This window comes from Bombina bombina, chromosome 4, assembly GCF_027579735.1.
Source record: "Bombina bombina isolate aBomBom1 chromosome 4, aBomBom1.pri, whole genome shotgun sequence".
Taxonomy (NCBI): Eukaryota; Metazoa; Chordata; class Amphibia; order Anura; family Bombinatoridae; genus Bombina; species Bombina bombina.
Window position 1 is genome coordinate 1087616510 of NC_069502.1, and position 17198 is coordinate 1087633707.

Sequence of the window (17198 nt, forward strand, 5' to 3'; positions counted from 1 at the left end):
TCATTGGCTGATGCTAAATGAAGATGTCCTCCTGGGCAAAGAGGTGTAGTCATACTACCATTGTCCTTGCATGCAGCATTTGTCTTCTTGGACTTTTTTTCCATTTGGGGTACCATTTTAAAGCTTAGCTTCTATTAACATAAATTTTTTAGAAATGTTGTTTTTTATTCTTTGTTTATAATATTTACATATTTGACCTTAGATAAACAAGTATTTAAATAATTAATGATCTCCCTTTACATTTTTCTAGTGATATCAATTATTGGTTAGACACAACTAAAAACCAGCATATATTTGTAGTAGATGTAAACAAAAGAATAAACAAATATTACACAATATATAACACACCCACCTTTACTCAGGTTACAGTGTAGACTGGTTATAGGGGAAATTACCTAAGTTTTGAAATGAAGCAGAAGCAATTACAATGATTAGTTATAGACAGTTAAAAATCACAATGGAAGCTTTTTAAGTTGGCTGCTTTTTAAAAAAGATTTTTAATAATATTTTGTTATTTAAGGAAATCCCCAACTTCACACTATAGTAAAAAATAATAATTTAAATAAATAAATAAACAATTTGGTGTAAAATAATTAAATACTTGTGTAAGTTATGATGAGATACTCACATATAAATCTGCCTTTATTGTGTAGCGTAGCATACAGAAGCTAAAATTGTCAGCTTGAATGCTGTTAAACTTCTAGGAGTTCAAAACCCTGTCTCTTTCAGATTGCATATCCATCATCAAACTGTTCTTCTTGAAAGGATAAAACATTTCCTAAAGTTGACATATATTTGTAGGTTTAGCTCAACTATGCAACACACAGAAAATGATATCAAGTAATAGAACTTTACTTTACATGTTAAAAGAAACAAATTATCAGCTAGATTGCGAGTTATGCGCGCTATAGGGAAATTAATGAACATAACAAAAGTTGCGTTATTTAACCCTCTATAGTGAAGCCATTACAAGTTTTCAAACAGCCAGCTTGTGCGTGCGATATGGTGGTTTTAAGCTCCATTCTGCACAAAATACAAGCGCTGTTTTGACGTGCCCGTGCATGCTTCCCCCATAGACATCAATGGGGAGAGCGGGACAGAAAAAAGCCTAACACCTATGATCGCGGAATGAAAAGCTCCGTAACGCAGCCCCATTGATGTCTATGGGGAAAAATAAAGTTATGTTTAAACCTAACACCCTAACATAAATGGAAATAGTGGCAACGGTGTTAGTTTAAGCAAATATCAACCCCTTCATAATATAGTATGCTGAAATAATAGTAGATATATAATCTATTCAATATTCATTATATACCAGTTAGTATCACTGGTGAAGTGTAGGGGAAGGGGGGTGCTGACTGTCTGATAGATATATAGGTACAAAAAAGAGAGAGAAGTTTGACAGTACCCAGCACTCACAAAACACTATATAGTAACAGTATGCATTGAAAACCGGATTGTGTCGAGAACTGGTTATTAAAACGTAACTTTTACTAATGATAGGATAAAATAAAAAAGGTTGGTAAATAGTACCAAATGTATAACATAAATATGTGAGACATACATTTAAAACTTAGATTAAGAAACAGATCAGGACTGTGTGTGTGAGACTTCAAAAACAGAATTACTTCCCTGGGTAATAGTTCAAATACACCGTAACCCTCAGTGCTCAGAGAATACACAAATTAGCAAGTCTCATGCACACAGACAAGGCCTTGTCTGTGTGCATGAGACTTGCTAATTTGTGTTTACCTGGGACCTTTCTAAGCGTATATTGATGTGGCAATTGCCTTCCTTAATCAGTCATTTACAAACCGTTTCCTCTCCTGCTCTAGATACCAGTATTGCTCAGATTAGGTAATGTTGTTGGGGTCAATCCCCTTTTTAGATTAGCTTTAGAGCAATCGGTGTATTCTCTGAGCCCTAAGGGTTACGGTGTATTTGAACTATTACCCAGGGAAGTAATTCTGTTTTTGAAGTCTCACACACACAGTCCTGATCTGTTTCTTAATCTAAGTTTTAAATGTATGTCTCACATATTTATGTTATACATTTGGTACTATTTACCAACCTTTTTTATTTTATCCTATCATTAGTAAAAGTTACGTTTTAATAACCAGTTCTGGACACAATCCGGTTTTCAATGCATACTGTTACTATATAGTGTTTTGTGAGTGCTGGGTACTGTCAAACTTCTCTCTCATTTTTGCACCCTAACATAAACCCTGACATAAACCCCAAGTCTAAACACCCCTAATCTGCCGCCCCCAACATCGCCGCCACTTACATAATGTTATTAATCCCTAATCTTCCGCTCCCGATATCGCCGCTACCTAACTAAAGCTATTAACCCCTAATCTGCTGCTCCCAACATCGCCACCACTATACTAAAGTTATTAACCCCTATTCCCCTGCTCCCCAATATCTCCCACACTATAATAAATCTATTAACCAATATAACTAATATTTATATTGTAGCTAGCTTAGGTTTTATTTTTATTTCACAGGTAAGTTTGTATTTATTTTAACTAGGTAGACTAGTTAGTAAATAGTTATTAAATAAAAAAAAAAACTACCATTACAAAAAATAACAAACGAAATTATCCAAAACAATAAAAATTATTCCTATTCTAATACCCTTTAAAAAAAAAAAAAACACCACAAAATAGAAAAGCCTAATCTAGAATAAACTACCAAAGGCTCTTAAAAGGCCATTTTGTAGGGCATTGCCGTAAAGTTAACAGCTCTTTTGCCACAAAACAAACCCCTACCCCCAAACCCATATAAAAATAAAGTAAAACCTAATCTACCCATTGCCCTGGAAAGGGCATTTGTATGGGCATTGCGCTTAAAAGGGCATTTAGCTCTTTTATGAAATGCCCAAGACCTAATCTGAAAATAAAAACCGACCCCAAAATGAAGGAAATACATTACACAAAATAACAAACAAATGATCAAAAATAATTAAAATTATTCCTATTCTAATACCCATTTTAACCCCTTAAGGACCACAGCACTTTTCCATTTTCTGTCCGTTTTGGGACCAAGGCAATTTTTACATTTCTGCTGTGTTTGTGTTTGGCTGTAATTTTCCTATTACTCATTTACTGTACCCACACATATACCGTTTTTCTCGCTATTAAATGGACTTTCTAAAGATACCATTATTTTCATCAAATCTTAAAATTTACTATAAAAAAATTATAAAATATGAGGAAATTTGAAAAAAACACACTTTTTCTAACTTTGACCCCCAAAATCTGTTACACATCTACAATCACCAAAAAACTCCCATGCTATATAGTTTCTAAATTGTATCCTGAGTTTAGAAATACCCAATGTTTACATGTTCTTTGCTTTTTTGCAAGTTATAGGGCAATAAATACAAGTAGCACTTTGCTATTTCCAAACCACTTTTGTCCAGAATTAGCGCTAGTTATATTGGAACACTGATATCTTTCAGGAATCCCTGAATATCCTTTGACATGTAAATATTTTTTTTTAGAAGACATCCCAAAGCATTGATCTAGGCCAGTTTTGGTATATTTCATGCCACCATTTCACCGCCAAATGCGATCAAATAAAAAAATCTTTCACTTTTTCACATTTGTTTTCACAAACTTTAGGTTTCTCACTGAAATTATTTACAAACAGCTTTTACAATTATGGCACAAATGGTTGTAAATGCTTCTCTGTGATCCCCTTTGTTCAGAAACAGCAGACATATATGGCTTTGGCGTTGCTTTTTGGTAATTAGAAGGCCGCTAAATGCCACTGCGCACCACACGTGTATTATGCCAAGCAGTGAAGGGGTTAATTAGGGAGCATATAACCTGCTTCTAGGGTTAATTTTAGCTTTAGCGTAGTGTAGTAGGCAACCCCAAGTATTGATCTAGGCCCATTTTGGTATATTTCATGCCACCATTTCACCGCCAAATGCGATCAAATAAAAAAGTTTTTTCACTTTTTCACATTTTTTTTCACAAACTTTAGGTTTCTTACTGAAATGATTTACAAACAGCTTGTGCAATTAGGGCACACATGGTTGTAAATGCTTCTCTGGGATCCCCTTTGTTCAAAAATAGCAGACATATATGGCTTTTGCATTGCTTTTTGGTAATTAGAAGTCCGCTAAATGCCACTGCACACCACACGTGTATTATGCCCAGCAGTGAAGGGGTTAATTAGGGAGCTTGTAGGGTTAATTTTAGCTTTAGTGTAGTGTAGTAGACAACCCAAAGTATTGATCTAGGCCCATTTTGGTATATTTCATGCCACCATTTCACCGCCAAATGCGATTAAATAAAAAAAAATTATTCACTTTTTCACAAACTTTTTCACAAATTTTAGGTTCTCACTGAAATTATTTACAAACAGCTTGTGCAATTATGGCACAAATGGTTGTAAATGCTTCTCTGGGATCCCCTTTGTTCAGAAATAGCAGACATAAATGGCTTTGGCGTTGCTTTTGGTAATTAGAAGGCCGCTAAATGCTGCTGCGCACCACACATGAATTATGCCCAGCAGTGAAGGGGTTAATTATGTAACTTGTAGGGAGCTTGCAGGGTTAATTTTAGCTTTAGTGTAGAGATCAGCCTCCCACCTGACACATCCCACCCCCGATCCCTCCCAAACAGCTCTCTTCCCTCCCCCACCCCACAATTGTCCCTGCCATCTTAAGTACTGGCAGAAAGTCTGCCAGTACTAAAATAAAAGGTATATTTTATTTATTTTTTCCCCCCCACAAATTTACATATGCTGCTGTGTAGGATCCCCCTTAGCACCCAACCTCCCTGATTCCCCCCATACAGCTCTCTAGCCCTCCCCCCTCTACCTATTTGCCTCCATCTTGGGTACTGGCAGCTGTCTGCCAGTTTCAAATTTGCCCCCAAAAATGTGTTTTTTTTATTTAAATGTGGCGCGCACGTGCACATACGCATCCCCCCGCCCACCTGCTGCAACCGCGTCACTTACGGACCGGATCAGAGACATCACAAATGGATGGGACCGCCCACCTCCCTAGTGCAGTTCCCACCGACCAACGATCAGCCCCGTCGATGGCCGATGCAGAGAGGGCCACAGAGTGGCTCTCTCTGCATCAGTGGGGTAAAAAGGGTATTGCAGTGATGCCTGAATATTGAGGCATCACTGCAATACCCTGGAAGCAGCTGGAAGCGATCAGGATCGCTGCCAGAGCTTCAAACCCCAGAGGAGATGCCAGGAACGACCTTGGTCATTAAGGGTGTTTTTTGCAGGACGTTCCTGGCACGTCCTCGGTTGTTAAGGGGTTAAAAAAACACCCCAAAATAAAAAACCTAATCTACATTAAACTACCAATAGCCCTTAAAAGGGCATTTTGTAGGGCATTGCCCTAAGTTAAACAGCATTTAACTCTTTTGCATTGCCCTTACAAGGGCATTTTACTTGTTTACGAAAAGCCCAAACCCTTAACTAACAAAAAAAACCACCCATCCAGGTGGATTCTTTCACCACTCTGCCATCCAGGTGGATTCTTTCACCACCCCTTTTGCTCTTTCTCCTGCCTTTCTTTTGCTCTCTCTCCCCCTCTCTTTTACTCTCTCTCTCCCCTCTATTTTGCTCTCTACCCTCTCTTTTGCTCTCTCTCTCTCTCCCCCTCTATTTTGCTCTCTCTCTCCCCTCTCTTTTGTTCTCTCTCTCCCCTCTCTTTTGCTCTCTCTCCCCCTCTCCTTTGCTCACTCTCTCCCCCTTTTTTTGCACTCTCTTTCCCCCTCTCTTTTGCTCTCTCCCCCTCTCTTTTGCTCTCTCTCTCTCCCCCTCTCTTTTGCGCTCTCTCTCCCCTTCTCTTTTGCTCTCCCTCTTCCCCTCTCTTTTGCTCTCCCCTCTCTTTTGCTCCCCCTCTTCCCTCTCATTTGCTCTCTCTCCCCTCTCATTTGCTCTCTCTCCCCCCCCCCACTCTTTTGCTCTCTCTCTCTCCCCTCTCATTTGCTCTCTCTCCCCCCTCTCTTTTGCTCTCTCTCCCCCTTCTCTTTTGCTCTCCCTCTTCCCCTCTCTTTTGCTCTCCCCTCTCTTTTGCTCCCCCTCTTCCCTCTCATTTGCTCTCTCTCTCTCCCCTCTCATTTGCTCTCTCTCCCCCCCACTCTTTTGCTCTCTCTCTCCCCTCTCATTTGCTCTCTCCCCCCCCCTCTCTTTTGCTCTCTCTCCCCCCTCTCTTTTGCTCTGTCTCCCCCCTCACTTTTGCGCTCTCTCTCCCCTCTCTTTTCCTTCTCTTTTGCTCTCCCTCTTCCCCTCTCTTTTGCTCTCTCCCCCTCTCTTTTGCTCTCCCCTCTCTTTTGCTCCCCCTCTTACCTCTCATTTGCTCTCTCTCTCTCTCTCTCTCTCCCCTCTCATTTGCTGTCTCTCCCCCACTCTTTTGCTCTCTCTCTCCCCTCTCATTTGCTCTCTCTCCCCCTCTCTTTTGCTGTCTCTCTCCCCCTCTCTTTGTTCTCACACCCCCTCTCTTTTGCGCTCTCTTTCCCCCTCTCTTTTTGCTCTCTCCCCCCCTCTTTTTTGCTCTCTCTCCCCCCTCTCTTTTTCTCTCTCTCCCCCCTCTCTTTTGAGCACTCTCTCCCCCTTTCTTTTGCGCACTTCCCCCCCTCTCTTTTGCTCCCTCCCCCCTCTCTTTTGCTCTCCCTCCCCCCTCTTATTTGCTCTCTCTCTCTGCCCTCTCATTTGTTTGCTCTATCCCATTTCATTTATTCTCTCTCCCCCCTCTCATTTGCTCTCTCCCTCCTCTCTTTTGCTCAATCTCCCCCTCTCTTTTGCTCTCTCCCCTCTCTTTTGTTCTCTCTCTCTCCCCTCTCTTTTGCTCTCTTTGTCCCCCCTCTCTTTTGCTCTCTCTCCCCTCTCTTTTGCTCTCTCACGAGCTCTCATTTGCTCTCTCTCTCTTCTCTCTCTTTTGCTCTCCCTCTCCCCTCTCTTTTGCTCTCTCCCCTCTCTTTTGCTCTCTCCCCCCTTCTCTTTTGCTCTCTCTCCCCCTGTCCTTTTTTAAAATTGGGGCACTCCCACTGCCTCCCCTTCCCTGCTGAGCTGCCATTTTTTTTTAAATTAGGGCACTCCCACTGCCTCCCCCTCCCTGTTGAGTCGCCCACCCGCCCACACCTCCCACCGGCACCAGCAGAAGATCATTACAGACAGTAACACACACACCGATCGCGCTCCGGCTCCATATGCGGCAGATGCCTGAAGCTTCAGAAGCTCCTGCTCTCAACTGTTATGTTACAGCTGAAAGTTTGAGCTATTGAAGCTGTCTGTCGCCGTGAGGCGGTTGCACGTGCTCCAACATTCCTTTGAGGATGCATGTGCAACTGTCTACGGCAACGGACATTACAAACACAATTATTATATATGATTGACTTGCATTTAGTATTGTGTTGTGCTAACTCAAAAATAACTCCCTGTGCCCTCTCATTTGCTCTCTCTCCCCCCCACTCTTTTGCTCTCTCTCTCCCCTCTCATTTGCTCTCTCCCCCCTCTCTTTTGCTCTGTCTCCCCCCTCACTTTTGCGCTCTCTCTCCCCTCTCTTTTCCTCTCCCTCTTCCCCTCTCTTTTGCTCTCTCCCCCTCTCTTTTGCTCTCCCCTCTCTTTTGCTCCCCCTCTTCCCTCTCATTTGCTCTCTCTCTCTCCCCTCTCATTTGCTCTCTCTCCCCCACTCTTTTGCTCTCTCTCTCCCCTCTCATTTGCTCTCTCTCCCCCTCTCTTTTGCTCTCTCTCTCACCCTCTCTTTGTTCTCACGCCCCCTCTCTTTTGCACTCTCTTTCCCCCTCTCTTTTTGCTCTCTCTCCCCCCTCTCTTTTTTTCTCTCTCCCCCCTCTCTTTTGAGCACTCTCTCCCCCTTTCTTTTGCGCACTTCCCCCCTCTCTTTTGCTCTCTCCCCCCTCTCTTTTGCTCTCCCTCCCCCCTCTTATTTGCTCTCTCTCTCTGCCCTCTCATTTGTTTGCTCTATCCCCTTTCATTTATTCTCTCTCCCCCCTCTCATTTGCTCTCTCTCCCTCCTCTCTTTTGCTCAATCTCCCCCTCTCTTTTGCTCTCTCCCCTCTCTTTTGTTCTCTCTCTCTCCCCTCTCTTTTGCTCTCTTTGTCCCCCCTCTCTTTTGCTCTCTCTCCCCTCTCTTTTGCTCTCTCACGAGCTCTCATTTGCTCTCTCTCTCTTCTCTCTCTTTTGCTCTCCCTCTCCCCTCTCTTTTGCTCTCTCCCCTCTCTTTTGCTCTCTCCCCCTTTCTCTTTTGCTCTCTCTCCCCCTGTCCTTTTATAAAATTGGGGCACTCCCACTGCCTCCCCTTCCCTGCTGAGCTGCCATTTTTTTTTTTAAATTAGGGCACTCCCACTGCCTCCCCCTCCCTGTTGAGTCGCCCACCCGCCCACACCTCCCACCGGCACCAGCAGAAGATCATTACAGACAGTAACACACACACCGATCGCGCTCCGGCTCCATATGCGGCAGATGCCTGAAGCTTCAGAAGCTCCTGCTCTCAACTGTTATGTTACAGCTGAAAGTTTGAGCTATTGAAGCTGTCTGTCGCCGTGAGGCGGCTGCACATGCTCCAACATTCCTTTGAGGATGCATGTGCAACTGTCTACGGCAACGGACATTACAAACACAATTATTATATATGATTGACTTGCATTTAGTATTGTGTTGTGCTAACTCAAAAATAACTCCCTGTGCCCTCTCATTTGCTCTCTCCCCCCCCCCCCCACTCTTTTGCTCTCTCTCTCCCCTCTCATTTGCTCTCTCCCCCCTCACTTTTGTGCTCTCTCTCCCCTCTCTTTTCCTCTCCCTCTTCCCCTCTCTTTTGCTCTCTCCCCCTCTCTTTTGCTCTCCCCTCTCTTTTGCTCCCCCTCTTCCCTCTCATTTGCTCTCTCTCTCTCCCCTCTCATTTGCTCTCTCTCCCCCACTCTTTTGCTCTCTCTCTCCCCTCTCATTTGCTCTCTCTCCCCCTCTCTTTTGCTCTCTCTCTCCCCCTCTCTTTGTTCTCACACCCCCTCTCTTTTGCGCTCTCTTTCCCCCTCTCTTTTTGCTCTCTCCCCCCCTCTTTTTTGCTCTCTCTCCCCCCTCTCTTTTTTTCTCTCTCCCCCCTCTCTTTTGAGCACTCTCTCCCCCTTTCTTTTGCGCACTTCCCCCCTCTCTTTTGCTCTCTCCCCCCTCTCTTTTGCTCTCCCTCCCCCCTCTTATTTGCTCTCTCTCTCTGCCCTCTCATTTGTTTGCTCTATCCCCTTTCATTTATTCTCTCTCCCCCCTCTCATTTGCTCTCTCTCCCTCCTCTCTTTTGCTCAATCTCCCCCTCTCTTTTGCTCTCTCCCCTCTCTTTTGCTCTCTCTCTCTCTCCCCTCTCTTTTGCTCTCTTTGTCCCCCCTCTCTTTTGCTCTCTCTCCCCTCTCTTTTGCTCTCTCACGAGCTCTCATTTGCTCTCTCTCTCTCTTCTCTCTCTTTTGCTCTCCCTCTCCCCTCTCTTTTGCTCTCCCTCTCCCCTCTCTTTTGCTCTCTCCCCTCTCTTTTGCTCTCTCCCCCTTCTCTTTTGCTCTCTCTCCCCCTGTCCTTTTTTAAAATTGGGGCACTCCCACTGCCTCCCCTTCCCTGCTGAGCTGCCTTTTTTTTTTTTAAATTAGGGCACTCCCACTGCCTCCCCCTCCCTGTTGAGTTGCCCACCCGCCCACACCTCCCACCGGCACCAGCAGAAGATCATTACAGACAGTAACACACACACCGATCGCGCTCCTGCTCCATATGCGGCAGATTCCGTGAAGCTTCAGAAGCTCCTGCTCTCAGCTGTTATGTTACAGCTAAAAGTTGGAGCTATTGAAGCTGTCTGTCACCGTGCGGCGGCTGCACGTACTCCAACATTCCTTTGAGGATGCGTGTGCAACTGTCTACGGCAACGGACATTACAAACACAATTATTATATATGATTGACTTGCATTTAGTATTGTGTTGTGCTAACTCTTAAATAACTCCCTGTGCCTGAACACAGTGTTATCTATATGGCCCACATGAACTAACAGTCTCTTGTTGTGAAAAGCAATTAAAAAGAGGCAGCCGTCAAGAGCTTAGAAATTTGCATATGAGCCTACCTAGGTTTATGTTCAACTAAGAATACCACGAGAACAAAGCAAATTTGATGATAAAAGTAAATTGTAAAGTTGATTAAAATTACAAGTCCTATCTGAATAATGAAAGTTTAATTTTGACTAGACTGACCCTTTAAAGGACAATTCAATAAAATAGAATTTCATAATCACGAAATGCATAAAAAAAGACAATGCAAAATCACTTAGTCTGCATTTCAAATGAGTGTCAATTTTTTTCAGACAAATTTTTGAGTTAAATTTTCTTTTCCCTGCATCATGTGATCATCAGCCAATCACAAAATGCATATACGTATATACTGTAAATTCTTGCACATGCTCAGTAGGAGCTGGTGCCTTTTAAAGTGTGCATATAAAAAGATTGTGCACATTTTGATAATGGAAGAGAATTTGAAAGTTCTTTAAAATTGTATGATCTATCTGAATCATGGAAGCTTAATTTTTATTTTAGTGTTCCTTTAAAATGATATACTTTTTCTGAATCATGAAACTTTAATTTAAACTTTAACGTCCCTTTAATAAAAACCATACAGAATGTCATTTGTTTGTCTGTTTTCTTAATTCTCAGTTTTATTTATTTTTTTGACTGTTTGTTTATATGAGAAAATATATACAACATTGTATTCTTCCTAACATTTGCACATTTTTAGACAACACACCAAATTTAAATTTAAGAACCTACCTAGGTGTAACTTTATACCTTAAGATTTTATGTTTTACCCTCTGATAAACATTTTAGTATTGAAGTCCTGTAAATGGCTTTTTGCACAATCAACATATTGGGTTAATTGTTGTATTAGACACTATTATCATAATCCTAAAAAGCAGGATATTGATTGCAGTTATATTAAAATTTCCAATTTTAAATTACATATATTCATATATTACTAATTTTATCTTAGTGTGAACAAGGACAACACAGTATTATACAAAGTTCACATTTTACCTTTAGGGACAATTATCTTATATTTTTATAAGGTACTCTGATCACTGGAAAATTCCACACTACATATGTGTACTTTGGCAAATCCTACTTTGATGAGACAATGAAAGACAGATAGAATAAGCTGTTTTTCCAGGTGCAGCTAACACTACGGGCAGTATAATACTACAAACCTAAGCAATTACTGTTAATTTTGCTAAACAGAGGAATTCAAATTTTCTCCACACCCCACAACAAAGAAATATAACTTTGTACCAATGATCATTTTACACAACCCAATTAAAAAATAACACAAAAATGTATTACAGGTATATTAAACTATATATATATGACCCCACCCCATTGTAAAGTATATTATTATTATTATTTTTATTATTATTTATGCAATTGTTTAAAAAGCCCAAAGTATTATGCTCAAGCATAACATTTTTATTGTAAAAATATAGTTTTGTAGGTAATTCTTTCAATCTAACAAAAATGGAGAAGTAATTAAAAATAAGCCACAATATTATAATATAAATAATTATAAATGAGTGGCTAAGATAGAAATATTTTTAGACCTATTATTTTTATTACTTAAAGGGACATGAACCACGCTTTTTTTCTTTCATAATTACAATAGAGAATACAATTTTTTCACAACTGTCCAATTTACTTCTATTATCTAATTTTCTTCTTTCTCTTGATATTCTTTCTTGAAAAGCATATCTAAATAGGCTCAGAAGCTGCTGACTGGTGGCTGCATTTAGAAGCCTCATATTATTGGCTCACTCATGTGAATTGCTATTTCTTCAACAAAGGATACATAACGAATGAAGCAAAATATTTAATAGAAGTAAATTGGAAAGTTGTTTAAAATTGTATCCTCTATCAAAATCAAAAAAAAGAAAATGTTGGGGTTTCATGTCCCTTTAAAACAAGATTTGCATCTATAAAAAACTAACCAAAGCCAAAACACCAAACCCAATAGAAGAACCACTAAAGTGAATGGTTGGTTTGCATTGCCCCCAGTCATTATCTGTTAGAAGAGACTACTGTCGTTATATCAAAAAGAGGATAAATTGCAGTTATTGTGATGTTAACCCATCACTTGGCATTTCAATTCAAGTTTTTGTGAGGAAGAAATTCATGATCTAACTGTAGACTTGACCTTTGCCTTCCAGAGATCCATCTAGTTGTTTAAATTTAGCACACAAGAAAACATCTTGAAAATAAGGTGTTAAAAATTAATGTTTAAAGCCATGTTAAACAGCCCCGCCCACATTGAGCGAAATGTTAAAAGCTCATCCAATTTTGATTGTTTTTTCTCCACAATAATTTTATATTTCACATTCTTTCATCTAAACAAATAAATCCTATTTTTTAAATTTACAATAAGGATATTTTATGCATAATGATGAGTATGAAAGGCCAAGCTCTTCCTCTATACCATGGATTACTAGGAACCTGCATATGTAAAGCATATAAAAAACACATATTTAAAAGGTAAGTTATGGGAAAACCTAGCTCAGAAATGCCTTATGATTTGATATTATCATTTAATTGTAAAGCACCACAATATTCTGCAAGTGATTCCATTATCATTTGGGTATCCATTGCAATGCAATTAGACTTGACAATGACTTTGATACACAAGGAGAACACTGCTCCATATAACTTAAAATCTGGAGTTTAGGCATTGCATTAAACCAACAAATGGAAGTAAAAGGACAAATACATTGTTTTACTGATTATTATTTATTAATTAATAGTGAATTCTACACAACCTATGTTTTTATTATTGGTATCATTTATTTGTAAAGCCCTGCCCCACTGATCAGGTAGGAATGTAACCACACCTGTGTTATTATCAGCGTTGGCACCTGGGGATACATACTCAGCTTGGGGCAATAACTAAGGGTGAATGTGAGATAATACTGTCCAGAGGAGATCATTGAAATCAAAGGGACATTAAGATCATCATTTTTACTTTGGTGCATCTAAACAAGGGTATTTAAAGATACTACAGTTTTTTGTAAAGAAGGATGTCATGTCCTGACAACAAATGTTTTTATAAGCTTGAGAGGCATGTGACTGTCCATCAATAAAGCAGTGGTATGCTTGTCAGCCAGTAAGTAATCAGTCCTTAAGGGGATATTAAACACCTCAAGATATTAATATAATGTGCTTCATTACATGTAGTAAAACAACTTTGTAATATACTTTTAATATTTAATTTGTTCTTTCCTGTAATTTAATTCTGAATATTGTGAGCTTTCCAATTCATGTTAAACATGGAAGTGCAGACACAGCTCTATTCAACACAGTAATTGGTTGTACACTCTAGTAAGCTATTTATGACCATTCCTAACTGGCCTCAGTGACCTAAGTTACACAATATGGCGGCCCCCACTGCTTTATGAACATTAAAGGGACATTAAACCCAAATTTTTTCTTTCATGATTCAGGTAGAGAATACATTTTTAAACAACATTCTATTTCACTTTTCTTATCTAATTTACTTCATTCTTTAGACATTCTTTGTTGAAGAAATAGCAATGCACATGGGTGAGCCAATCACACAAGGCATTTATGTGCGGCCACCAATCAGCAGCTACTGAGAGTATCTAGATTTGCTTTTCAGCAAAGGATATCAAGATAATGAAGCAAATTAGTTAATAGAAGTAAATTAGAACTTTGTTTTAAATTGTGTGCTCTTTCAAAATCATGAAAGAAAATTTTTGTGTTTCATGTCCCTTTAACTTTACCCTTATTTTTTAAGTATTTAAACAAGTAATATCATTTTTAAAAATACATAGACAAATTATTTGCAGGCTTATCTTTGCTCTGAATACATCATTAAAGCAATGATTTATTTAGTGTCTAATGTCCCTTTAAGGCTCAGTTGTATACAGGGATATACTTCCTGTTAGCATCTATTAAATCAGATAAACAGCTGTAATATAAACTTTATTTAAAAAATACATTTTGAGTTTACTGTTATTTCAAGCTAACCTAGTTGAACATATTTTGTTAACTAATGAAAATACGCACCAATCACCGGCAAGTGCCGTTCTGAAGTTGACTTTAAAGAGCTATGATACCTAATCCCCCCCCCCCATTATTTATATACTTTACTTCTATTATCATTTGTTTTCCTTCTCTTGGTATTTTTTGTTGAAAAGCAGGAATGCAAGCTTAAAGGGACATTATACACTCATTTTTTCTTTGCATAAATGTTTTGTAGATAATCTATTTATATAGCCCATAAAGTTTTTTTTTTTAATTAATGTATAGTTTTGCTTATTTTTAAATAACATTGCTCTGATTTTCAGACTCCTAACCAAGCCCCAAAGTTTTATGTGAATACGCTCGACTACCTACTCCAGCTTGCTCCTGTTTGTGTAAAGGGTCTTTTCATATGTAAAAGAAGGGGGAGGGGGGGGGAGTGTCTTATTTGCCACTTGCAGTGGGCTTTCCAGCTACCTTTTCAACAGAGCTAAACTGACAGCTTCTAAGTAAGTTTTTAAACAATTTTATACTGAATTTTTATATCAGTATCTGTGCATCTTATTATTTATAGTAGTGTCTATTACATGCAGTTATATGAAAATGAGTGTATACTGTCCCTTTAAGAGCATGCAAATGCCTGGTGCACTATATTGCAGTAGTTTTGCAAGAATGCTATCCACTAGGTGGCAGCACTAATTCCTGACATGTAGTGCTCCAGACAACTACCTAGGTATCTCTTCAACAAAGAATACCATGGGAACAAAGGAATGAAAAAAAATGTATGCCCTACCTGAACCACACAATATTTTTTTGGGGGGGTTCATATCATTTTAATAGATGTGTGTAGCTCCTTTACAGGGGTAGATTTATACTTGTCTACTGTTGTTTACTAAACCTGATGTGAATCTTGTCCCCTTTTGATTCATAACATAGAAACCTATTTAGTTTGTGGTTTTGGATGCAGTTACACTCACAGAAGAAATTATAACTATGAAAATATGAGACCAGATTCAAATAAAAATAGATTTAAGAGATAATTTACTAACCACTCGTGTACCAGTAGGGTAACCTATATAATATATTATTTTTTATGGGAATGACAGTTTGATAGCTTTGTTTATAAGCAAAATGATGCACAGACACATATTTGATAGTTTCATGGTAACCATGATCCCTACAAAAGTTATCCTGTATACCGACTATGTTTACAGCGCTGCGGAATCTGTTGGCGCTCCACAAATACCTGATAATAATAATAATAATAATAATAATTACCATTAAGTTTATATTACAATTTTAATATTTACAATCAGAATTCTTACTCTTTGCTAAGGGTTTTATCTTATTTTAGACCCAATTTATCTGATTTACTATTTCTTTTACTTCTTTTAACACAGTTACAAATGGTTATATTTTTATACAAATATAAAAATACTGTTATTGGATCTAAAAAATACTAAACACAATTCTATATGATTTCAAGCATTCTGACACTATTGACCGACTAAGGGTTGCGAGTGGAGGGGTAGTTTGCACTTGCTATCAAGCGTTAAAACCGCGTATTGTTTTGCACTCGTTGATTCACACTCTTATTATGAGTTGAAAGTAAAAGAATATGATTTATTCTTAAAGAGATTTACACATATAACTGATCTATTTTTGCACAAATATATATTTATATATATATATATATATATATATATATATATATATATATATATATATATATATATATGTATATCTATTTAAAAATACATAGAACATATTCACCTATGTGAAGAACATTGGAATGTGAAATACAGTAAATACATTTTATAACACTTTATTAAATATGAATGTTGCATAATTGTGATCATGCTTTCATCTGCTTGACTGCAAAGGACTCCAATGCATGCATATATATATATATATATATATATATATATATATATATATATATATATATATAGACATGTGTGTACATATTTATGTGTTTATATGTGTATATATATATGTCTGTAAATACATATATACACACATATAAACAAACTTTTTATTGCAATTTTTATTAGATAGTGTTATTATGTGTATAACTGTACTTTTAAATGTATTTTTGATGTGTTTTGTGACACTTCTTATTCGAGTGTAACAGTTAAGTAGAGCTCTGAAGTTGCGGTTATCATTCTATTGTAAATCGCGCTTGCACTTGCACGTTATCATTTACTTTCAACTTGATATATGAGCGGAATTTGACTTGCGTGGAAAACAGACACTACAACCCGTTATTTTTCTTTCAAAAAGGGGGTGATATCAAAAAGCTCATAACTTTATTTTGCACATATAAGAATAAAGTATATCCTAGATGCAGATCACATGTTCGATAATGACTATTGCCTGGTTTCAAAATGACACAAATTGTATTTAGGGTTGTGACGTATTAAAGGGGTTAGTCCAATCTCATCTTTGTCCTCTTTTATACTCCTAATATTTTTCTATTATTATTCTTTTTTGCTCATGCCAATACGCATTTCTCTTTATTCTAATTAAGCAAGAAGGTAATAAACTTCAAAAAATGAATGTTTATGAATGCCTGGCTAGTCAATTTGCAACAGGTGCACCTTTAACTTTAAATTAAAAATGTGATCCCATATAAATTATGCTTGGTATAAAAAAAATGTTTACTTTCATTATTTATTTTGCTAACTTTTACTTTAAATTAACTGTTAATATTGTGGCTGCCCCAGTGAGACTGGAGTGCATCCTAAAGGATTCAGAACCCTAATTTAATTACCTGCTAGACAGTGATTGCTTTATAAATGCAAGCACTGCTTTATATATCTCACCAACTGGACACAGGAAAAAGAAACAAAACTCAAGAGGGCTTTTCAATGGATATTTTCATGGACTACAAAACAAATTTCTCAATCATAATAACATTTTCTATTCCTATATATATATAGAGAGAGCATATCTTTGTTTTCAGTGCGGTGATTAATTGTTTACAACACACACACACATATATATATATATATATATATATATATATATATATATATATATATATATATATATATATATATATTACATTTAAACAATTAAGATCTCTTTAAAAATAAATTGCAAAAATATGTTGGTCCCTTAAAAAGATAAATAATAACATTTATAATATGTTCCTAATCAA